Source organism: Ursus arctos, unplaced genomic scaffold, assembly GCF_023065955.2.
Source record: "Ursus arctos isolate Adak ecotype North America unplaced genomic scaffold, UrsArc2.0 scaffold_7, whole genome shotgun sequence".
In the NCBI taxonomy this organism is placed as follows: domain Eukaryota; kingdom Metazoa; phylum Chordata; class Mammalia; order Carnivora; family Ursidae; genus Ursus; species Ursus arctos.
In genome coordinates this window covers 74,841,860-74,867,090 of record NW_026623089.1, presented here as the reverse complement: position 1 = coordinate 74,867,090, position 25,231 = coordinate 74,841,860, and the positions used below count along the sequence as shown (strand labels likewise).

General features: G+C 37.8%; 1 long non-coding RNA gene across 1 annotated transcript in view; it reads left to right on the top strand.

Moving 5' to 3' along the window:
• LOC123001304 (uncharacterized) overlaps positions 1-25,231 on the top strand; it is a 72,162-nt gene that overhangs the window by 30,257 nt on the left and 16,674 nt on the right. The window lies entirely within an intron of this gene.

Here is a 25,231-nt window from a genome sequence, read left to right as displayed (position 1 = left end):
CTGTGTTGATCATTCCTGAAGTATCTGTAGATTTATATAATAAAATACAAACTAGGGATACTATTTTTAGTTTTAGAAAAAGTACGCATATCAAAAGAGAGTTCTGCAGCTGTTTTAAGCTCTGTCTTCGGGGACTTGAGACACCAAGCCATTCTTTTTTGTGCTTGGAGGCACACAATATAGGAGTCGGCAATACCGACCTCCCCTGCAGCTGGATGACTTCATATATGCTTACTGGCTTTGCTAATTTACAGAATCCCAGCACACTACCTTTGGGGGACAGAACTCGAAATTAGAAACTGTTGAGTGTAGGGAGAGGAATAGTAAGTTTAAGGAGTTTAATGCCACTATACAATGGCAGTGAACCTTAGAGTTCATTGTCCTGTAGCTACAGAGTCAACATTCCCACATGTCTTAACAGGTTTACCTCCTGACCATCCACGTAGAGGAGGACCATTAAGGATTTATTAGGAATTCCTAAGTTTTAAGTATTCACTGTCATAGAAACATTCTCTTCTAAATGCATATTTCTCTCAGTCAGAGGATGGATCCTGTGAAATAAAAAAAATGAAGTCCTATTTGAGAGTTTAGAAAAGTTTTCCCTGAATATAGATATACGTCCCTTGTCAAAAGCTTACAATCTGAGTTTCAGTGTAAGCCAGCTGTCAAATGTAGGGGTTGGTCTGGTGACAGCTTATTGGGTTTTGCTGGTAAAACAGTTACCATTAGTGCCTTTTCTCTGAGCTTGCAGACACATTTTACAATTGCATTACAATGTTCTTATAGACACAGGACAGAGATGCTTTCTGTTAGAACTTTGATGGATAATTAACTGGGAAAATGGTTTACTTTAGAGCCCTCACCAGGAATTGTTCTAATAGGGCCAAGGTATGGAGCTAAGGTATTTGGTCCTATGACTGAAGCTTAAAATGTCCTCGATTGAAGATTGTCCTCACCTTTCTGAATGGGCAGACTCATTATATGACACCGATTAAGGAGGTCTATTAGTGCTCTGAAATTGTAAGCAAAGTGCCATGTGAATGCCCATTTTTATGGAATCCAGGAATTAATTCTCAAAAGAGTTCATAAAATTATTTAAACTGCTCGAGTTCTCAAGAATCCTTTTAAAAAAGTAATAACTTCTAGATTCAGCTCATGTAATTCTAGGAAGCCCTGAGTGACAAAAACTTAGAAATATAAATGAAACTTCTTGAAAGGCTTTCTGCACTAGGAATGGCTCATCACAGTGATTCAACACTTCCAGGGACAGCCCATCCTATTAAAGTCATAGACCCAGATTGGGAAAAACCCAGTGGTTTCCAGTTCATGTCTTTTAAATGTTTGTTAAATGTGTCAGCTGGTTAAATAAGCAGATTTTTTTTTATTAGTGTAACAGAGATTCTGATTGTTTTACAGACTGACAGTAGTCTTCATATTTATTCATTTGCTCATTTTTAAAGATAAAGTATTTGTCGGCAAGGCATGATGCAAAGCCCAGAGTGTCCGTTGACCAAGGTAGACAGACTCTGTTCCCTTGTTCAGGTGATTACTAAAGAAGTGATGATTATACAGCAATGACAATTGACTAGAATAAATACCACAAGGGAAACATTACATTGTGTTATAAGAGTATTTTGCTGGATCAGCTAACTGCATCTAGGAGTGAAGGAAAACTATTCGAGGGAGACGATACTTCAGTTGATACCTGAGGGATGTTGGACCACGGGGCAGGGTTAAGAAGAGGAAAATAATTCCAAGTGAGGGAAACAGAAATATGTTCCTAGCATCTATGATATGAAAATCTATATTTAGTCCATTTTTATTTTGTACTCAGTAAAATGGAAGAATCTTAATTATTTTTTAAAGATTTTATTTATTTATTTATTTACTTACTTACTTGTTTATTTATTATTGGGGGGGGGGGGTAGAGGGAGAGGGAGAATCTCAAGTAGACTCCATGCCCAGCACAGAGCCCAATGTACGGCTCAATCTCAGGACCCTGAGAGCATGACCTAAGCCAAAACCAAGAGTTGGTTGCTTAACCAACTGAGCCACCCAGGTGCCCCTATTTTTCTAATAATAATTATGAGACAATGTCATGCTTGTATTGTCTTTAAGCAATTCCCAGACAAGATCTAGTAGTATGGGATTAGAGGAGAGGCACTTAATAACTATAAAAAAAACAGTATGTTAATCCCTGTATCTATCTATCATCTATCTATCTGTCTATCTATCTATCTATCTGTCTATCTATGTGCCTATCTATCATCTCTCTATCGTTTGTCTATCCATCTACTCTACCATCGATCTATTTATCCATCTATCTCCATCATCGATCGATCTATCTATATCTATCTATCTATCTATCTATCTATCTATCTATGTCTATCATTGATCTGTCTTCTATTAAGAGACAGAGGAACAGAGAAAAAGAGAGTTGAGACTTAAAGAGATCAGTGATCTGGAAACCAATGAACTTGCTTCTAACTCAAGGGAAAAAATGTGAGGCTGGTAAACTTCACTTACAGAAGATACAAGAGAGAGAACTGGGTCTCGCAGGCCAAAGTTTGCACTGGGGCAAATGAGGAGGTTCTCTTTCCTACGAAATTCTGAGCTGTGAACTTTGAAAACTGACAGATCTAGAGGAGAAGAAAAGACCTGTTGAACAAAAGACCATTTAAATGAATTTGGATAATTGACTTTTTTTTTGTTTTTGTTTTCCGAGTAAAGTTTTCTTATTTTTCTTTGTCTATTAATTTCAAACCAAGATCTAATTAGAACCTATTAAGAGGCACACCAATATGACAACTGAAAAGTGAAGACTCTATGCATTTAGTCGATAAGATAAAGCGACAAGTTTATAAGATAAATCAACTTATAAAATAAGGTATATTTTGTATTTTGGTACAAGGGGGGAAAGAGGGATGTTAAATTTCATTTAAAGTCTTCACACATTTTATTCATATGGTTTCTCTGATTCCTTTCCTTCTTTATGATTAGGGTATAACAAAGAGTAGATATGAAATATTTGTTTATTTTTGAATCTTTTAAACTAGATGTATTGTTCTGATCCATTCCACACATGCAGTTTCAGCTAAAGAAAAACCAAGAGCCACTTGGCCTCTACTTTGCAACTTAACAGATTCATTGAAGAAATCATTGAAGTCAAAATAGCCTGGATAAATCCTTTTCTTATGGAGAACCAGACCACCTAAAACTTCCTGAGATTTTTATGGCAGTTTTCAACTCCTCCTGGAGCCTGTTTTCAAAGCAGAGGAATCTCAATGTTACTCACTTTCAAATCATTTTTCCTCTCAACCTAAATCTTTTAATGATGTGTGTTATTCTCAGTGTCAAAATGGCTGGCTGCCAATGCTTTCTTTAACAATTTAGAGTACAGTATTATGTATTTTGGCCTTTGCCCATATATATATCTGGAATGCAAATGTATGTTCTCAATAATTTTATTCTAGAATGATAAAATATGCATAAACACAAGTAGCTATGGGCCAGGGTGCATCTTGACAGCACTGAATCAGAGAATCTCAGGACCGAAGAGGCCGTGCGGCTTTCAACTGGGCCAGGTTCTTCACACTGAGCAGTTGAATGCCCCAAACAATGGAAGCAGGTGGCTGTCTATTGCATGTGTCATATGGAGCCATCATACAAAATGCATGTTTCCCATGACTCTTGGGAATCCAGAATTTCACATCTTCATCACGAAGCCTGTCACTGAAAAAGAGCAATTTCGTTTGTACTCCAATCTTCGTCTGAAGATTATGCATCTCTGCATAGTATGGAAGATGTTGGGTCAGCAGAACTCTGTCTCCTAACTCTTTATATACTTCGGTGGCTGACATGCTAATGGTGACAGGACCTACCTGTTTATTTAAGTAATCACTGATGGTGCCACGAAGGTATGGGAACTGTGAGAGAATTAGTCCTGCTTCTTAATGGGACCCATAGCTTAAATTCATTATCTAGCTGACAGATTCTTCTGTCAATCAAGAGAAATCATCTTTCCTCCTCATCTTGGTAGTTATTCATGCATTACTTTAGGATTTTGTTTTGCTTCCAGTTGAATGACTATTTCAAGAAGGAGAATCCAACCCGAGAAAGCCAAGAGAGTTATGAGAAATATGGGACTGGAGCGCCAGTCTTTGGCCACTTATCAATGACAAATGGCATTCTTTGTGACTCCTTTCTTGTCAGGGGCTACAGAGCTAACTGGTAAAGGGAAGAATCAGAACGATGATTCAGTACGATTACAGAACAGGGAGAAGGTCAAAGTTCTACAATTAAGTGTTATCTTCCAGGGGACAGATGAGGCCATAAAATCCCAACATCCAATTCCTGTGACAAAGCTTGTAAAAAGAAGAGAAAACAGTGCATCATAAATCCAGCCCTCTGCCACTGACCGGAGCAGAAGAGAACCTGGTACAATTTCATCTGTTTTAGTTACAAGGTTAAGAATGTAATCTTGTGAAAAACAGTTCTATAATCACGACTAAGCTTCAGGGTCCTCTAGATAAAGAGCTTTGGGATAGAAAATTGTAGAGCAGGCATAGAGCAGTGTTCTCAAGCAGTCTTTATTTCCACTGTATTTATTTCTTTTAAGGGTTTGGTTGGGGTTTTGAAAGAAGCTCTGAGATATAAAACATTTCAATTTGGATAATTTAAAATTTCTAATTGTATCAAGAGATATCACAGATATAATAACTACCAATGTAGGGGCGCCTGGGGGGCTCAGTCGGTTAAGTGGCCAATTCTTGCTTTTGGCTCAGGTTGTGATCTCAGTTTCCTGGGATGGAGCCCTGCTTAGGCCCCGCACTGAGCATGGAGCCTGCTCGGTATTATCTCTCCTGTCTCCCTCCATCCCTCCACTTCCACTCACACGTGCCCTCTCTCTCTAAGGAAATAAAACTAAAATAAAAAATTAAAAAAAAAAAACTACCAATGTATACATAACTACCAATTTATAATATAACTACCAATTTGGAAAATAATTTTTACCTAATCTAGCTCACTTTTTAGGTCTTTGTAATTGCAAATATTTTGAGAGACAGTGTATCAATTTATGGAGACATCAGTTTGAATTACGTTTATGATTAAATCGGGATTGCCTGAAGCATTTTGCTCTTGTAGATTTATGTTTGTATTTATATTTTTGCTTCCAGCCTGAAAACATTGCCAGTCAAAACTCTAGAAAAGTCATTCCTGTTTCATAATGTTGAAATCCTTTTAAGTTCTTTCAATTCTTAGACTCCTTACTCTATCTCTAAAGGAAATCTCCTAATTTTATCCATTTCCATGGCTTTTTTGCCATTTAATAACTCCCAAATATATACTTTCAACTCATATATTAATTTACTCCTGGACTTGCATTAAAACAAAACAAAACAAAAAATTCCTGAAACACTGACCTTACTGCCTTCTCCCTATAGAATCCAATGTTCATGAATTCCATAGGGATGAAGGACACTGCCACCCACCCAGTTGTACGAGGAGGGAAATCTGGAGCCATGTTTCATCCATTCCTCTAACTAACTTCCCATGTCCCATAGATTACTAAATTCTGTAACACATAACTCCCGAATTTTGTGAATCCATACACTACTTCCCATCACCATTGCTCAGACTGCCATTTTCTCCTGCAGAAAATACCACAAAATCTTCTTCACTGATCTTCCCTTCATACAATCCAGTTTCCATACTGAAACAGAGTTATTTGTTCAAATCTGAACCTGCTCAACTCGTTAACATTTTCCATCTCTCTCTCCCACTCCCAAATCTATGTTTCAAACACACTATTTTTTTTTAATTTCCTGAAATAAGCTTCTCTCTTACCTCTAGGAACAGCTTGGCATAAAGCTGTTCCCTATGCTTAGAATATTCTCTCCCTGTTTGCTAAGCTACCTACCAGTTTTATCCTCTTTGCTAATTCTACCTACTTATTTTTTCCCATGTCTTTTCCCCCGCCCCAATTCTGGACTGCTACCCCTCCATTATTCATTTTCTGGCACCTTCTTAGAAACTTGTTATTTCTTTTCCATAATATTTAGCAGAGTCTCCTGTAATGGTGTGATTACTTGTCCGAGTTCTGCAGTATAATCCTTTCAAGGGCAAAAAACATGTCTACTTAACTATAGCATACTCATTAACTAACAGTATCTGAAACATTTAGCACTCAGTAGGTGTTCAGTAAATGTCAATGGAATGAATACGTGAGTGGATAAATGAAAAATAATTAAATCAAAACGACATTTGATTTTACTACACAATAAAATGGCTGTGTTCTGAGCTTTAAGACATGGAATTTCTTTTCAGTTAAATCTCTAAGGATATGAGCCATCCAATTCTTCAATCCTTTGTTTTGTTTCTTTCTTTTTGTCTATTTTTGCTTTCAAGAAGACATAGGAAATTGGTTCATCATTTCTCTCGTATAGTTGCTGCCAAGTATTTCTCCACTAAAAATCACAGCCAGTTCTAAATCAAGGCAACATCCAATCTTCTTCCTTGCTGGCTATCTCTGCACAAACATATATACCTTTTTAAAATCAGTAGACTTTATCTTTAAAGCAGTTTTAGGTTTACAGAAAAATTTAACAGGAAGTATACAGAGTTCACATTACTTCTTCTGCCTCCTCACAGAGTTTTCCCTATGATGAACATACAGCATTACTGTGATATATTTGTTTTATAATTGATGAACGAACATTATTGATATATTTATATATATATTGATATATTTATAATTGATGAACATTATTACTAACTAAAGCCAGTAGTTTACATTAGGGTTCACTCTCCAGGCTATACATTTCTTTGGGTTTTGACAAGTGTATAAGGACATGTATCCACCATATGTTGTCATACAGAATAGTTTCACTACCCTGAACATCCTCTGGGCTTCATTCCTCCCTCCTTCCCTTCGAGCCCCTGGCAACCACTGATCCTTTTATAGTTTTCATAGTTTTGCCTTTTATGCAATTTTGTATAATGGGACTAACACAGATTGGCTCTCTTTCCCTTAGCAATACTCATTTACATTTCCTCCATGTCTTTTCAAGGCTTTATGGCTTTTAATGGCTGAATAATATTACATTGTACGGATGTAGGTCAATTTGTTTATTCATGTGTATATTGAAGGACATCTTGGTTGCTTCCAGATTTGGGGAATTATGAATTATGCTGCTATAAACCGTGTTCATGTTTTTGTGTGGATGTTAAGTTTTCAACCCACCTGAATAAATACCAAGGAGTGTGACTGCTGAATCTTATAATAAGAGTAAATTTAGCTGTGTAAGGAGCTGCCTTAGAAAGTAGCTGCACCATTTTGCTTTCCCACCATGAATGAATGAGAGATCCTGCTGCTTCACGTCCTCCTCAGTGTTGGTGTCTGCAGTCTGTTGGATATCGGTCCTTCTAATTGGTGTGTAGTGATATCTCGTTTTGGGGTTTACTTTGCAATTCCTTAATGACATATGATGTTAAGCATCTTTTCAATATGCTTACTTGCCATCTTTACATCTTCTTTGGGAGGTGATATTCACATCTTTTGTCCATTTTTTAATGAAACTGTTTTCTTATTGTTGAGTTTTAAGTCTTCTTTGTATATTTTGGACACAAGTGCTTCATCAGATACATGCTTTGAAAAGATTTCCTCCCAGTCTTTGGCTTATACTGTCATCTTCTTATCAGCGTCTTTCACAGAGCAAAAGTTTTTGATCATAATGAAATCTAATATTCACTTTTGTTTCATGGATTATACCTTTGGTGTTGTATCTAGAAGGACATTGCCAAACCCAAGTTCACCTAGATTTTCTCCTATGTTAATCTTCTAGGAGTTTTATAGTTTTGGATTCTTCATTGAGGCTTATGATCCATTTTGTTTTATTTTCTGTGACAGGTGTAAGCATGTGGATGTGTAGTTGTTCCAACACCTTCTGTTGAAAAGACTGACTCTTTTCCACCCAATTATGTTCATTCCTTTGATAAAGACCAATTGACTATATTTGTGTGAGTCTTTCTGTGGCTCTCTACTCTGTTCCATTAATCTATTTTTCTACTCTTTTGCCAATACCACACAGTTTTGATTTCTGTAGCTTTATAATAAGTCTTGAAGTTAGGTAGTGTCAGTCCTTCAACTTTGTTCTTCTTTAATGGTATGTCGGCTATTCCAGGTCTTTTGCCTTTTCATATCAACTTTATTTTTTTTTAAGATTTTATTTATTTCAGAGAGAGAAAGTGAGTGTGTGAGAGAGAGAAAGAGAGAGCACTAGTGGGGAAGGGAGAGGGGCAGAGGGAGAAGGAGAAGCAGGCTCCACACTGAGCAGGGAGCCCGACATGGGGCTTGATCCCAGGACCCTGAGATCATCACCTGAGCTGGAGGCAGATGCTTAACCAATTGAACCACCCAGGCGCCCCTCATATCAACTTTAGAATCAGTTTGTTGATGATGACAAAATGACATGGATTTTGATTGGAATTGCAGTCTATAGATCAAGTTGAAAAGAACTGACATCTTTACATGGAGTTGATCTGATATCTTGAATTTAATTTTTATCAGATTTATGCCCTGTGTTCCCTTTCAGGAACAGAGTCATATATGAAGGAATTGTAGTATCTAGTTAGGAAGTCAATGTTTAGGACAATTTTATTTTGTAGAAAAATTTGAAGTTAGTACAGAAAGGTTTGCATAGTGAAATGTGGATTTTAATGTAATGATAAAAGTAACATGTCATTTGCTAAATACATGTGATTATATGAGATCAATTTCTCTATACTTGATTCAACAGATTTAAAACACTTGTTGAGCTTTTAAATTATATTATTAATTATTCTCAGAGGAAACTTCATATCTTTCCCCCATATATTTATTTATTTATTTATTTATTTATTTATTTATTTATTAGCTCCTTTACAGATTTGAAATATTTTTTATAAAATTAAAGACACACATCAAACTAGATTGTATACAAAACACTTTTAATACTGGTTTGTTGTGAAGCACAAACTAAAAGAGTAAAAGATCAAATGAGAACATTCTCTTCTAACGAGAAATCTTTATAGTCAAATGTTCTTTAAAAAGAAGTCTATAAAGATTCAACTTCCTAGATATAAAAGTAAATTCCCCTTCCAGCAAATCTATACCTAGCTTTCTTCTCAAAATTTTGCTGCCACCGGAGGTGAACCAAATTAAAATTGTCTTTGGTAAGATTTCTTTCAAAGTACTGTAATATATTACACTAAAATGTGTGGCAAATGGGGAAAAAGGATTTATTTTCTTATACCTTGAAATAAATAAAATTTTAATTTTCAATTTGATTTTTTTAATTTAGTAATTATTTTTGGTGATTCTTTATCCTAAGGCTTTGATGCATTTCAGTATTTTCCCTTCTTTGTAATTAAACTTCCTGCACATAAAAAAAATACTTCTATTCTATGGCTGAAGTTTGCCAAGCATTTAAATGACATATACGAGTAAGTATTTTAATTCTCTGCAAGTGTGGCTCGCTTTTATGGCAGATCTTTTCCATGTTGTGTTCTTATCTAGGATTTCATCTTGCCATATTATCGATTGGTGTGACAAGCAAATATTTTTTAATAAGTAATTGATTTTTTTTTCTCACATTGTATGTGACTTTTAGACCCTGGTCTCTTATTGCATACCTCTTCATCAACACCAAACAGCTAAATCAACTTCTGTACCTCAAGGAAGGGACGTGTAAAGAAGCCCTTTGCAACTTGATGTCCAACTGACTTCCTTATACCGTGGATAAATCATGGGCTTCTAGGCTGGTATGTTGGTATGTTGGAACATCAGTGGATTTAAAGGGAGCTGTGGATGGGACCCAGCCTAGACAATGCACATGAATGTGAGAGTGTGGACAGATGTCTCTGAAGACCCTTCTCTTCTCCTTATTCCTTTACGATGTAGTATACTGTAAGCCTCCTTTGGATCTTAGTTACAAACATAAGGAATGGGTGAGAATGCAAGATTGCCTGAATTTATTTATTCTACTCTGGTGAAATAAGAGTTACAAAAAATTATAAAATAGCCATTACAGAAATAGAGTAAAATGATTATATATAAATACATTTCCCTTCCAAACACACCCAATCACTGGACTGAACGTTTATCAACTATTTGGCATGATGTTTTGACATTTCGGTAACCTGCCGTGCTCTCTGTTCTTGTGTTTCCCCCCTTCTCTGATACACCTGCATCTTCATCACCTTATTCCATGTATGAGGGCCCTGCCTTTATGTTTATGCCCCTCGACTACCCTGTGTGGAACAACTCAATTGGGTATGCTCGTGACGTTTCATGTGGAACACTGATCCAAAGAAATCAACCAATCCTATGAAAAACTCAGGGAAAGCAAGTGTTAAAGTGAACTTGGTACCCGCTCTTTTATTTATGTTATTAGTGGGTGTTTCAGAAACACATGCAAACTTACAGATGCAGATGGTTAAACTCAGAAATATGGAATGCATTCAACAGATACGGATTTCAGAGATGAATATACTATATGATTATAAATATAATTCTGATTATACCCTTTTATATGTGTCTGCCTCGCCCACATTGCCATAGCCTCCCATGATCTGGCCTATGCCTTCCCCTGCGCACCTGTGACTCAGTGGTCTGCAGGCATCTGGTGTATCTGCCTTCTCTTCTCCCACTTCAAACATGCAAGTAGTTTCTGCCTTACAGACTTTGTACAAATATTCTTCTTCTTCTGGTCTTGCTCCCAATGATCTTCAAATAGATGTCTCCCTCCTGTCATTCAAGTCTGAGCTGCTGTGACACTTTCTTACACATGTTTACTATTTATGATACACCTTGTAGCAATTCTCTGCATGGTCCTAGTAACCCTACCCCAATCCAACACATAATTCCTTTATTCTGGTCAATTGATTTCCATAGCACGTATATGCTTTTAAATTTTACTTATATGTTATGTAATTATTACTAGAATGCAAGCTAGATAGAGATTTTTATCTGCTATGTTCAGGGTTTTATCTCTAAGAGGGACTCAATAAATATTTCTACAGCTGTAATAAATGTTATTATTAATCTATTTATTAGTTTATTATATGCATCCCACCGTTAGAATTTAAGATGTATAAGGAGATCTATACCTCCCATCATAAATTTTAGGCCTGTAGGATTTCACCTGCCTTTTTTACTATGTAGACCAGTGTTTATTTCAAACCTAACAAAGTAAGGACTCCATGTGTATTTGCGAAATGAAGTATTTCCATTTTGATTATAGTGAGAAATTTTTTCAGTTCAATTTCAGAATTTATATTTTTGTCCCTTACTCCCAAGAGGGACAACCTATAAATACTCAAAATTTATCTGAGAAATTAAAGTTCATTTTGTTAGCTTCTTCTGAAACTCATCGATAAACCATAATCAGAGGTTTAAACCATGATAACACTTAGGGCGGGTGAGGACATGAGGAGGTGCTTACTGTCATGCATCAGAAAGAGAATGTAATTGGCACAATTTTTAAGGAGGGCATTTAAAATTGTGCACCTGAACTTACAATGTTAATACGCACAGTGTATGGTGGGTATTTCAATATCAAAATAATTCTACATCTTTTAGTAATAGAGACAGTTTCAATCAGTGCCTAAAGATTGTCTCAAAAGGAGCACACCTGTATCCACTTTAGGAAATTCCCTGATCCAAAACCCCAACTGAGGGCAGGGAGAGAAGAAAACAAACAGAGAAAAGAAAATGTACAATTTGTGGTGGTAAGTTGTCTTAAACACTTCAGTAGAATATATTTACTAATGAGTCACAGCCCTATATAATAACCTTATAATATAGCTGTACTGGTTTATCAAAAGAAAAAGCTAAAATAAGATCCATGGATTTTTTTTTTAAATGTTGAAAACAACTCTTATATTAGTGCTTAGAGAAAAAATTGGCACTTAAATTGTGAATTTCAGTTATTTATATAGCTTAGTTATGTGGAAAAACAAATTTACTAATGATCCTACTTAATTATTATATTAGTATAAATAATCACGCCAGACTTCCGTGCCCTTTCTCAAAGCAAGAGATAAAAATAATTAACTTTTACCAAAATCCCTTTGGCATTTTAACACTGGACTTAAATCATCTGTCACATTTTTTTATTGAAATAATAATGCTAAAAAAGTAAACATACCTCGTACCGACTCATTCCATTCTCTTTTGTACTCATTCAAGAAGTACATCCTTATAAGGTACCATTAAAAATAATTCCTGCTGCTTTCAGCAATAGCCAGCCAGGAAATAGATAACAAAGCCAACTTCCCATGGAGGGAAGATGCTGCCTTTCCCGGGAGGAGCAGTGTAGACCCTGTCTGGGAGGTGACAGCTGCTAGAGCTAAACCATACAGAATTAAGAACGATGCTCTCTCTCCCCTCCAGGCAATCCTTCATTTACTTCCTTACATCATAATGCTCACCGTTCTCTACTACTGAGGAAAACGTCCAGTTGAAATAATTGACTATCATTTCTATTTCTTCAGCACCCACCGTGCACCTGCCATCCTAGTAATGATAACAACACTTACTATCAGGCGTTTGACGATAATCTGTGTCATGAAGGCAAACTTCTCTATACTTTACCTTCTGGAAAAAAATGTGAACACTCCTTTACATTTTTTCTAAATCTACTTGCTGTGAGTTTTATCAGTAGAGCATTTAGCATTCAAGCTATCACTCTGTCTGTAGGCATGACATATGTACATGCACGTGCATCTGTATAGATTTCGACGGACAGACAGACAGATGCATTAAGTTCTAGCTATGTTAATCTAGATAAAGTCATTTAGCGTATGGTCTCTAAGCTCCATTGATAAAATAGCCGTGCCCATCAAGCATCCTTCTGGGGCTTTCGAAAGAGTGTGTTTTGGGGGTACCTGGGTGGCTCAGTCGGTTAAGCGTCTGCTCAGGTCATGATCCCAGGGTCCTGGGATCGAGCCCCACAATGGGCTCCCTGCCCAGCCGGGAGCCTGCTTCTCTCTCTGCCCCTTCCTCTCCCCCCCCCAGTCTCGTTCTCTCTCTCTTTCTCTCTGAAATAAATAAAATCTTTAAAAAATAAAAATAAAGAGTGTATTTTGTGGGTAAGAGTAGGCTTGGAAGTGGAGGTGGGTCCGTGCATCTCACATAAAACCAAGGCCATTCCTATGGCTCTGCCTTGCCTTCCCGTGCCCTGCTTGGTTGTTGACATAGAATATCATTTTCCTTTTCCCACGTCAGAGTTCAGCCCTTCATTAGAGGCTCCCCCCAAGAAGGAGAGTGTGAGTTGTACCTCCCCGCTCTCTCCTGCCCTGAATAGATGTGCAAACCAGGATCCAAGACAGAGTGAGTTCATAAAGCAGAGTCACACCAACTCAGGACGACAAAGGCCTTTGGATATCTAGGCTTCTGGGCTGCCTTTATTTTGCACCAGATTCCTGTTTTTCCGGGGGAATTTCTTTTTCCCCTCCAACACCTTGCATTTTCTTCCTATGATCGGGCTTTTTCCAGGGCCCCACTAAAATCCCGGAGCCCAGGTACTTGTGCCTTAGCTCTGACTTGACACCTTATGCCCTTGCTTCAAAGTAAAGCTTTTCAGTGTATATTTTATTTTATGATTTATAATACAAAGATGATTTGGCTGTGAGGAAACTCTCCATTGATTAAATCTCCTGCAGTCGCATGCTGTCTTGGTGTGAATTTCTGAAGGATCATTTTCTTTTAAGTTATGTATGATCATCTGTGAGATTATATGTGATTCTGAAAAGCTATAATCTAGTGCTGCCATTAATACTAGGAACTCTTCATTCTTACTGTTTTTGACTTAAACACCTGTAAGTGTTTTCAGTTTCAGTTGACTTTTCTGAGTGGGATGATGTCAACGATGACATCGCCTAGTAAGCAGAGGAAATGGCATTCCAACCTGGTCTCTGAATTCACAAGGAGCTGTTCCCCTGACCCACAGCACTGCCCTCTGTGACAGTGGGGGGCTTCCAGAGCACTGCTTGGTCCCACACAGCACACAACGTGCATCAGCGGTGGGGACGCAGACCTGTCCCCCTTCCTCGATGCTTGACACTTAGTGGGAGCTGAATGTGGGCCGCATAGTGTGGAATGGACACTGCATTCAGGATAAACATAACTATCTACCCCTTTTGGAGTGAACGTATGCCGACCAAGTGGACCTAACTTCTGTGTGACTGGGCACGGATTTGCATTCAGGCAGTCTGATGGCAGACATCTCGCCCCTGCCCGCTCTGCTCTTCCCCAGTGAGGGAAACCGGACACTTATGCACACCTACAAATTGACTGGGTTTTACTTTTTTAATCAGCGTTCATTGCAGATTAAAACCAGAAAATACAGTGGCTTTCAAAGTCGAAACATTGTACTTAGCAAAATTAAGCGTTAGAATTCGAGACTATGTTCGTATTTTCATCAGTTTGCTCTAGATAGGAAATTTCTTAAAAAAAAAAAAAACTTTCTTTAGCTTTAACTCAAAGTACTTTATTGCTCAAACTTGTCAGGGGACCTTGACATCATTAGCTGTGTGGCCCTATTTGGGGTCCATTAAGGCTTCTTTCGGATGCTGGACCCAGGAAAGTGTTTTTTGGAACTGGGGCTTGATTCGCCAGCCCAAAGCTACTACGTTCACCTATCTTCATATGCTTTCTAGACATTCATAATATGAAAATGTTTTTCATGTAGGCAAAGACAGCCACATGGGCTAGAGATTGTTTTACTTAGAAACACACGTACTGAATGACTTGTGCATTTTAATTATTTCCTCATATTTCAGTGCGACAATTGTTCAGGACTTGAAGGGTTTCGGAGGCCAGATGGGAAGCCCGAGGACCCACATGCATCAGGGCTTCTCAGCTCTGGCACCATGGACGTTTGGGGCTGAATAGCACTGTGTTACGGAGGGCCCTCCTACACATTGTAGAGTATTTAGAGAACTCTCAGCTTCCCCTCACTGGATGCTAATGGCATTTCTCTGCGTTGTGGCAACAGCAACCATCTCCAGACATTACCGATATCTCCTAGGGCACAAAATCACCCCTGGTCAAAAACTGTTGATTCCATGAGAGACTATCGACTCTGGGAAACAAACTGAGGGCTTCGGGGGGGGTGGTGGTGGAGGATTGGGCTAGCCAGGTGATGGGTATTAAGGAGGGCACATATTGCATGGTGCACTGGGTGTTATACGCAAGTAATGAATCATGGAACATTGCATCAAAAACTGGGTATGTACTGTATGGTGACTAATATAATAAAAAATTATTATAAAAAAACATTGATTTAAATGCTCACATCTATACAATCATTTGGCAAACTATAACTAAAATAATCCCATTAAAAAAAAAAGTAAGAGGTTTGTGGGAGAAATTCTCTCTGAAAGTATTTAGCCCTCAAAAAAATAGTTAATATTTTACTTAAGATAATTTTTATATGTAATATACTGTTATTAAAAATGTATAAAATTTGAAAATATATAAAATATAGAGAATGTTTATAACAAAATTAATACAAATGTAATTTTTCTTTGCACCAATTGGAACTTTTCTATCAAACACATCATTTATTTGTTCATTATTTATTATATATATATAAATATATATATTATAATTATTTCTTCAGATAATTCAGATTTCAATTTTGCTTCAATTTCCAAATGAAGAGTATATATAGCATTTAGGGCATATACTTCTCAGTGAAGACATATCTATTTTAAGGAAGGTATAAGTCAAAGGACTCATTAGTTTATTTAAATATCAGAGAGATAAATTGTCTGCAGGAAGCCTTTATAGCTAGCTGAATGGATTTAAATGCAAACTATATAATGTCCCATAGGTAAGATGAACTCTCATCCCAAATGAGAGATTTGATAAAGATTCACTGGAAATTTGGCCATGAATATTTTAATATCCTTTTTCTCTACTAATTTTCTCCTCCTTGAGATTGACATAAATGATACATTAACAGTCCCAAGGCTCTGGTCGATTTGATTCTCTGATAAAAGACACTTTATTTGCCTTTATTATCACACTTCCTTTCTTTTTTTTTTTTTTTAAGATTTTATTTATTTATTTGACAGAGAGAGAGAGACAGCCAGCGAGAGAGGGAACACAGGCAGGGGGAGTGGGAGAGGGAGAAGCAGGCTCCCAGCGGAGGAGCCTGATGTGGGGCTGGATCCCAGAATGCCGGGATCATGCCCTGAGCCGAAGGCAGACGCTTAACAACTGCGCCACCCAGGCGCCCCCATCACACTTCCTTTTATAACCCAATCTCTCTGAATCAGATCTTGTCCTGACCCTCATCTCAAAGGACAAAATCACTTCATGTCATTTCAGGTCCTGCCCTCACCATTTGTGATCCTAGCTGGGTACTCTTGCTCTTTATAAGATTAAGTGAGATATTTCAAGTGATGGATATACTAAAAACTCGATATTGTAAGCAGGTAGAACAGAACGTTTGTGGGCTTTGCAGAGTCATGTCAGAAATGAAGGTGGGATGCCTGGATGGCTCAGTCAGTTAAGGGTCTGCCTTCCGCTCCTGGGGTCCTGGGATCGAGTCCCGTATTGGGCTCCCTGCTCAGCGGGGAGCCTGCTTCTCCCTCTCCCTTTACCCCTCCTGCTTGTACTCTCTCTCTCTCTGACAAATAAATAAATAAAATCTTATTAAAGAAAAGAAAGAAAAAAAAAATGAAGCTTCCTCTGTCTCCACTGCAGATAGATCATTAATGCTTAAGCCACTAATACTATTATTGCCTGCACGGGGTTTGACAAGAGGTCCTTAATAAATGCTGCTAAGTAGGAAATTTGCTCTTGTTATTTACTCCTGTGTTTGTTTCCTAAAACCAATGGATAATGGTTTTAAGAGCTAGAAGAGCCATATATTTAAAACAGAAATAGTCAACACATTTTTGTCATTTATTCACCACTCAATGATATTTTTTTCAATTTCTTCCTTCTCTTCTACTTCATATTATTAAAAGTCGTTAGTTTCTTAATCAATCCCGTGATCACTAGCTGTCCCCGAATACACCACAGGGCATGCCCTACTGTGTCTATCATAGTACTGTGAAAAGATTAGTAATAAGCATATTGTACAGAAATGAATGGAGCAGATGGAAGCTCACAAGAAGTCATACGCTTACACAGATACAGGTTTTAGACACTGTGGCAGCTTACCGACCACAAGACATAGCTTAATGAGAGCAAGAGGCCACGTTTTCAGATCTTACCGTTTTCCAGCAAATTCACGTGCAGCCTCTAAAGGATTGCTGCGCGCATTGCGACGTTTCTTGACATTCCTAAGATTCCTTTCTGCTGTTTGAAAATAAGTTCACAATATTCTGTCATAATGGTTGTTTCCATAGTTGATGAACTATTGAGGCACTCCAAAGTAAAATAGCATGGTAAGTTATTTTATCTTTGATAGAATGGTTTCTCCATTACAGTGACCAAATTTATACATGACGTTTGCAACCTCAGCACAGATTTAAGTGAGTTCTTTGCTAGTCTTATAATTTTTTTTGACTGGAAACAGATTGTTACGATACTAGGTTTCACAATTCATACAGGAAATCATACTAAAACTTTTAATTATTTAAAAGTCTATTACATAAGGGTCTCAAGCTGACCCTTGAGAAAGGGAAGAATTGTGAAGGGCAGTCAGTACTCACTTGGAAGGCATCTATCAGGCTAAATCTGTGAAGTGCCTCTGCACTTGTTAGAGTTGATAAGGAAAAGAAGATAATTTAAGAGGGAAATTATGCACAGTTAATGTAGGCTTGTGTTTAATTCAAGAAGCAGCAAAAACTAAATTCCTTGCAAATCTGATGTTGTATTAAGTGGTAATTGAATAAAAGTGGTGACGTGGTAGCCTGACAATACATTCCATCAGACTTTAGCAACAAGGAGCACGGAACTGAGTCAAATTGCCTCATACCGGTGAAGTAAGAGACAAAAGCAATGCTATCCTTCTGTACGTTGAGGGGGATGAGGCCTGGAGCGTTGTGTGGACATATACAATACTATATGGCTTGCGGCTGACCCAGAAGTAGATCCTGGCTCTTACAACTCTTGGTCCACGGTGGTCTGCCTGTGCCAGTATGAGAAGGGTGGCCGGAATGCTGACCTCCTTGCACCAGCTTCAGGACATAGGACAATTAAAGAGCTCAGACTTTATTATATACATTTTCACTGCTTCCTAATAAAAAGGCTTTGTTTTAAAATATTTTATTTTTTCCAAGACAAAAAAGAATAAGACCCTGATTTAGCCTGGAATCACACTGACATTTAGCCATGTAGCCTATTTGTTATAATTTAAGGGGGGGTGTTGAGTGAAATAGTTTTCTGTTCTAAGGAGAGACTATCTCCCCATTTACTGATAAACTCAATTAGAAATGTTTTTCCTTAGCATAAAGTATAGACATATGCTATGCTTACTATTATTACCTATCCTGAAAGAGGCTATCCACTCAGTCATTTTGCCTGTGATATCAATGTGGTGTAGTGTGGGTTTTTTTAAGATTTATTTACTTATTTAAGAGAGGTGGGGGAGGGGCAGGAAGAGGGGGAGAGAGAAGCTCAAGTAGACTTCTTGCTGAGCTCAGAGCCTGACGCAGGGCTCTATCCCACGACCCTGAGATTATGACTTAGCTGAAATCAAAAGTCGGGCGCTCAACTGACCGAGCCACCTAGGCACCTCTATGTGGTGTAGTGTGTTCAGAATATGGGCACTGGAGTCTGTCCGGCCTGTGTATAATCATCATCACCCCCACTTAATGTGATACTTTAAGAAGGTTCCTTCACTTTTCAGCTTCAGATTCTTCCTCGTTTCAATGGGGACCATTAATCCTACTTCCGGCTTTCTTGTAAGAATCAAATGAGACTTTATGTAAAGCACTCAGCACCCTGCCTCAGTGAATGACTGTGATTATGAGTATATTATATCGCCACGATCATTATTACTGTATTACTACATGTTTAGTAGGGAAAAATTTTAAAATAAAAGGTAGAGAAATATGATATCCTTTTAAAGATTGATGAAATCTTTTGACTCTACCCCTACTTACCCTAAATTAACATAGACATATGCAAAGTTTTAGAAAGTATTTAAATATGCCAAATCCTGCTTGGTATTTGCAATCAGGTCCATGGACATTACGCTAAGTGGCGCCATCCAAGAGCAAATTTTGCCTAGAAAATAAATAGAAGAGACGTGGAAAGCTGTCTATGACATGAGGAAGGAGACCAGGGCATTGCGTAGATGCGTGATGGATTCCAAAGCTAATCTATATGGGCTCTAATCAAAGGAAGGCAATAGGAACATGTTAGATGAAATTTCGTAACAGCATTCTGGCCAGTGAACCACAGAAAACCAAATTCTGTCCCTGATCCTTCGTTGCTTCCCACACAGCTCCTGGGGAGAGTATGTGCATAGAACCTCAACAGGGAAAGCAAGACACCCCTCTGTTGTTACCCAGGACGTTGGCTTTAAGAACCCGTAGTTCAATCTAGTAGACTAAACTGCATTAGATTCTTTTATCCACCCTTAGTTAGGCCTCTACGGCCTGGTCCTACTGTATCTCCATACATACAGGAAGGAGCTAGGAGGGAGGGAAGGTTGGGGGGACAGAAGATGGGAGAGGAGGAGAGAGAATATTGGCCTCCATACCTTGATGCTAGCTGTCTTAGGATGGAGACTGAAGGTTTTCTCAAATCAGGGAAAGAATCTGGGCACTACTATTTCTGTGCATAGGGTAGCGCTAATTTTTAAATTTTTGTTGAGGTTATTTAAATTGTATTTTTATTTGAGGAGAAGTAATTTATGTGTACACAGTGTGTGAATGTGGAAAGAATAGAGAGAGCGGTATTAAGTGTTGAGTCTTTTCTTACCTGTAGAATGGGCTCCTCTCCTTGACTAAAGATGCCAAGAATGAGGGGAGGGGGTGGAGAATAGAGGAACGCATGCAATACACGCTGATTTTTGCAATCATTGAAATTTTCCACCATCAGAATCTTCAAATCTTACAATATCTCCTCCTTTAAGGTGCAGCATTTTGCCCTGGATTTTGACTCATTCGTTTGAAGCAATGGCAAGTGGGGGTGGGTGGAATTTGAGCGAGAGAAGAAAGGTGGCGTGGATCCCCCCAAAGGGAAGTTTATGTCGTCTCCTTATTAGCTAGTAGAGATTGTAAAGGATTTTAGCTTCATACATGAAAGACTAAACATACTACCACACACACACACTATGAAAATATAGCACAACATAAATTCATTATAACTTTAGTAATAAATTCCGAAGCATCTATTACAAGATTTACACATGGCAGGTACTTGGCAACTATATTTTTTTATACTTTACATTTTGCCATTATGTTGACTTTTTTTTTGCATGTTTTCAATATGAGAACCTTGCAAGTGAAGGATGGCGGTCTGTATGCAGCATTGCACACACTTTCAAAACAAAGACAAAAATCACTGTCAAAGTTCACATTAAAAAGACTTTACTGGGTGCCTGGGTGGCTCAGTGGCTTAAACATCTGCCTTCTGCTCAGGTCATGATCTTGGGGTCCTAGGATTGAGTACCGTGTTGGGCTCCCTGCTCAGCGGGGAGTCTTCTTCTCCCTCTGCCCCTCCCCCCTCCTGCTTGTGTGTTCTCGCTCAAAAATAAATAAATAAAATATTTTTAAAAAATTAAAAAAATAAAAAGACCTTATTTGGCTGTTGTCTAAAAATCTCTGACTAGAAGCTCATTGCATCACCTTTGACACCATTTGTGTGTTTTTATGAGACATGTGGACTGACTGTGGGGAGTTCACTAGAGTAGAATTATTTTGAGAACAGTAACTATAGCACATGGCAGCAGCGTCCTTCATGCTTATGATGGAAGATAATAAAATAACCTCAGCTCTTTCGGAAAACCATTTTCCCCGCTAGATGATGTTAATATATGACACAATTTCATTTCCAAGAATCTATTATAAAAATCAGTCTATGAAATTCTTTTTTTAAATAATTTTTTATTATATTATGTTAGTCACCATACAGTACATCCCTAGTTTTTGGTGTAAAGTTCCATGATTCATTACTTGCGTATAACACCCAGTGCACCATGCAATATGTGCCCTCCTTACTACCCATCACCAGCCTATCGCATTCCCCCACCCCCCTCCTCTCTGAAGCCTTCAGTTTGTTATACAAATGCATCGCTGTATATCACGTGAAAATTCTCAAAGGTCAGAGGATGTTAATCATATCTTAATTCGTACCATTGGTCTTGATTGTAATGTCATTGCTGGGGAGGGCGGGGAGGGGAGGGTTGGGTTGTCTCAGATGTCGGAAAACAACGGACTATTTCTCAAGGAATTCTTACCACCTCCAGTGTTTCTTAAATTCTCCATAGTAAAAGGAATTTGTTTCAGGTCATCTAACAGAAAACCCAAATAATAGTGGCTTATGTATAATATATTGTTCACATAAAATAAGTCCACAGGCCAACAGTAAACGGAGTATGAACTCCACAGTGTCACAAAGGGTTCTACTTCTGTCTTGCTAATTTATTTTTTAGGATAGATGTTGAAAATCCACCTATAATATTCATAAGGTACAATTTGTTTTACTGTTATAAGAGAATGTTGCAATGAAGAGTCTTAAAAACTCCTTTTGAGATTCTCTATTATTCAGGATAAATTCTCAGAAGTGTAATTATTAGCTCAAATAGTTGGATCCCTTAGTAAATAAAAGTACTACCTTTCATTAACTTTTAACATTTTTGAGAGTTAGAACCCTATTTAATCACTGACATTCAGACAGGGAGATGAAAAATGACATTTAATTATTGCTGTACTCTGAATTAATTAATTATTACTGAGTTTTGCAGGAGAAACTACTTTAATTCTAGCAGATTGTGTGTAAGGATCCTGTATAATATAATTCTTGCCCCCCCACTGCATTGGTAGTTCATACTTGTTCTGGTCCTGCTCCATTAAAAATTGTAATATCATGTTTTCAACACAAATGAAGGCAAAACAGTTTTGAATTCCCCAATGCATGAAATATTTGAGAGATTAGTGAACTTATGAGACTGTATTAAAGAAATATAAAAAACAATAAATATTTATTGAGAGTCTGTGTCAAAATCATTATAAGGCTACTCCAACAATTTGAAATCTAAATGAAAATGTAACGTCTCCCCTAAAAAAGCAAATACTATAATTCAGTGCATTGAGAGTGAATGCAATCAACGTGAAGCACTACAGATATGTTTTTAAAAAAAAAACAAAACAGAACACTCCCAGGGTAATCAAAGACAACTTGATTAGTATTTGAAGAAAGAACTTCAAATTTTTCTCAAGTACTGGCTAAAAATTCTCCCCTTTTCTACTCCCTGAACTTAATTGCAACACAGGGATTATGAAAGGAAGTATGAGAAAATCACTCATTTTCCCCCCATTTTTTTCTTAAATTATGGATGAAAAGGTCTTCCTTCACTCTTTTATGAGATTCTATATTATGAATACAAATGTCTTCATGGGACTATTTAAATTTAAAATGCCATTCAAATTGTAGGTACGGTGATCGTCTGAACAGCAGAACTTTATTGCGTAACTCTGTATCAAGACTAGTGGTTTTATTAAAATGCTGTTACCTCATAATATTTTATATCTGATCTGCTTTTGTCTCTAATAACAAAAACTGGAAATCTGTGAAAGTTAACCTGAAGTAAAAGAACCAGTAAACACATAGTGAGAAGACATTAAAAAAAAAGACTTTCTGATAAGTCTTTCTATTTTAACAGAAATTTTAATTTTTTTTAGTGGGGAAAGGGGCAGAGGGAGACGGGGAGAGAATCTTAGGCAAGCACCACAGCTGGAGCTGAGCCCCATGCGGGGCTTGACCTCATGACCCTGAGATCATGACCTGAGGCAAAATCAAAAGTCAGGAGCTTAACCGACTGAGCCACTCAGGACTCTATATGTCTACATGTTAACAGAAATTTTAAAAGTATGCTGGGGCTGACACGGAATTTCAATTATGCAATAAAAATTTCAAGCAATAATGTATAAATCATTTTATGCCTTTTAGATTTATTATGACTATTTTTTAACAAACCCTAGAATTAATGAGATGTCTCCATAATTTACCACGATAACTATTTATAACTTTAAAGGATTAACATAAAAATATTTTTCAAATTTACTTAAGAAAACTCATTTTATTCTGAAGACCATGAGCATTTCTGTGGTTCTTTTTCTTGTTTTTGTTTTTGCTTTCATTATTAGCTTAAGCTAATCAGAGCACATTATGCTCTCCTGGAAAGCTTTAGTTAGGGACGCCTGGGTGGCTCAGTCAGTTAAGTGTCTGCCTTCAGCTCAGGTCATGATCTCAGGGTCCTGGGATCGAGTCCCTCAGTGGGCAGCCTGCTTCTCCCCCTGCTTGTGCATGCTCTTTCTCTCTCTCTGACAAATAAATAAAATCTTAAAAAAAAAAAGTCTTGGTTAATAATTTTAAAGCATGCAATGTGTGACAAACACATTAAATGCCTGATAGCTTCCCCAGGAAAGAACATTGACAAAGGCCACAGTGCAGCTGATAAAAATATTTCAAAACATCCAGCAGTGAGTGTTGACATAATTATAAAGTATAAACCATTTGTAATCTGTTGTTAGGAATAAATACAGAAAAAATAAATCAGATCCCCTCATGCCAACTCCATGTACCAGCAGCATTGATTTCCATCCAACAGCACCAGGTCCGAGAACATGGGCATCAGGCAGAGTGAGTTGCATGAAATAAGGAATATTACTCTAGGAAATGAAGGCCCCCATCCAGCAGCAGAGCTGATGCTGACATCCCTCTGGGCACGATCAGAAGATATCTGGATGAGTCTGCGTCCCTGACTGCAGTTTAAGTAAAACGATTTCAGATTACCTCCCAAAGCCAAAATTGGAAAGTAGCAAGGGTTTATTTTAGAAACAGAGAAATTGGATTAAGTTACAATTTTAAAAATTATTATATTCCGGTAGAACTAAGTCTTACAGGGGTAAGGATATCATATTCGAGGTTTACACATTTTTAGATATTATTCTAAATGTCATCACTGCATTTTGCCTGTGTGAACAGACCCACCTAGCCTTGTGGGATATTTTGGTATTTTAAAGTGTGCATGTGTGTGTGTGTGTGTGTGCATGAGCGTGTGTGCGTGTGTGTGTGTGTGTGTTATGTTACAGGACTTGCATTTACTAGGTGACGACTTTGTGTGGGGCTCTCACACTCACTTGCACGTTGGGGACTGCTAAAATGTAAACTGAACATATTAAAATGTTTAAGAGCATATTTGAGCAAAGATGGATTTGAATTGGGCCACGCCGGAATTGGTCAGGAGCTGGGGGGAGACTTTTATAGAGAAAAGGCAGCAAAGCAAGGACATTACCTATTGGCTGTTACTTGAAGCCAAGTTAACCGTTTGTAATTGGTTGTCACAAAGTTTCAATTGTATGACCTTTTGTGTACATTTATAGGACTAGATTTGGTTTGCCCACATAGACCACTAGAGCATGAGAGTACCTAAGTCTGATGGCCTCCTTATTTAATTGTTAACAATATCTTTATCTCCTTTTAAGGGCTAGGAAGACACTGAGGCTTAGAAGCATTCCTGCTAAGTAATCCTACTGTGGCAGAGTCATTACCTGTCACCGGAAATTCATATTTTTCCAAGCAATACAAAGACAGTTAATGATTTGCCCCAAGTCACCGCAAAAGTGATTGACAGGCAAGATTAGAATTCTGGGCTTTGGCTATAGGGTCAACGTGCAGAGCCAAGACTCAATGATATGAAAGGTTTGTGTAGCAATAAGCCATTTCCACAGTGGGACAGGAATACTTAGGCAGATGGGCGTATCCACTCAAACAGTATCCCCACATTGAAATATCAGTATCAAAATAAAAATTTAAAAATGTGTGTGTTCTATGTGTGTACGTGTGTGTGCATGCATATGTGTGCAGGGTTTGAATGGGATCACGTTTTTTCTAGCCCAGTGTATCTATCTGTAGGAAAATCTCTCTAAAGAGAATAAATTTGGGCTCTGTGCATGGGAAAGTTCACTAGGTGGAAAACAAACAAACAAAAATCAATGCTTTCTACTGCTAAGGCCTGTCACTCTTTCATCTACCACTTACTGGGGGAGTAAAGGG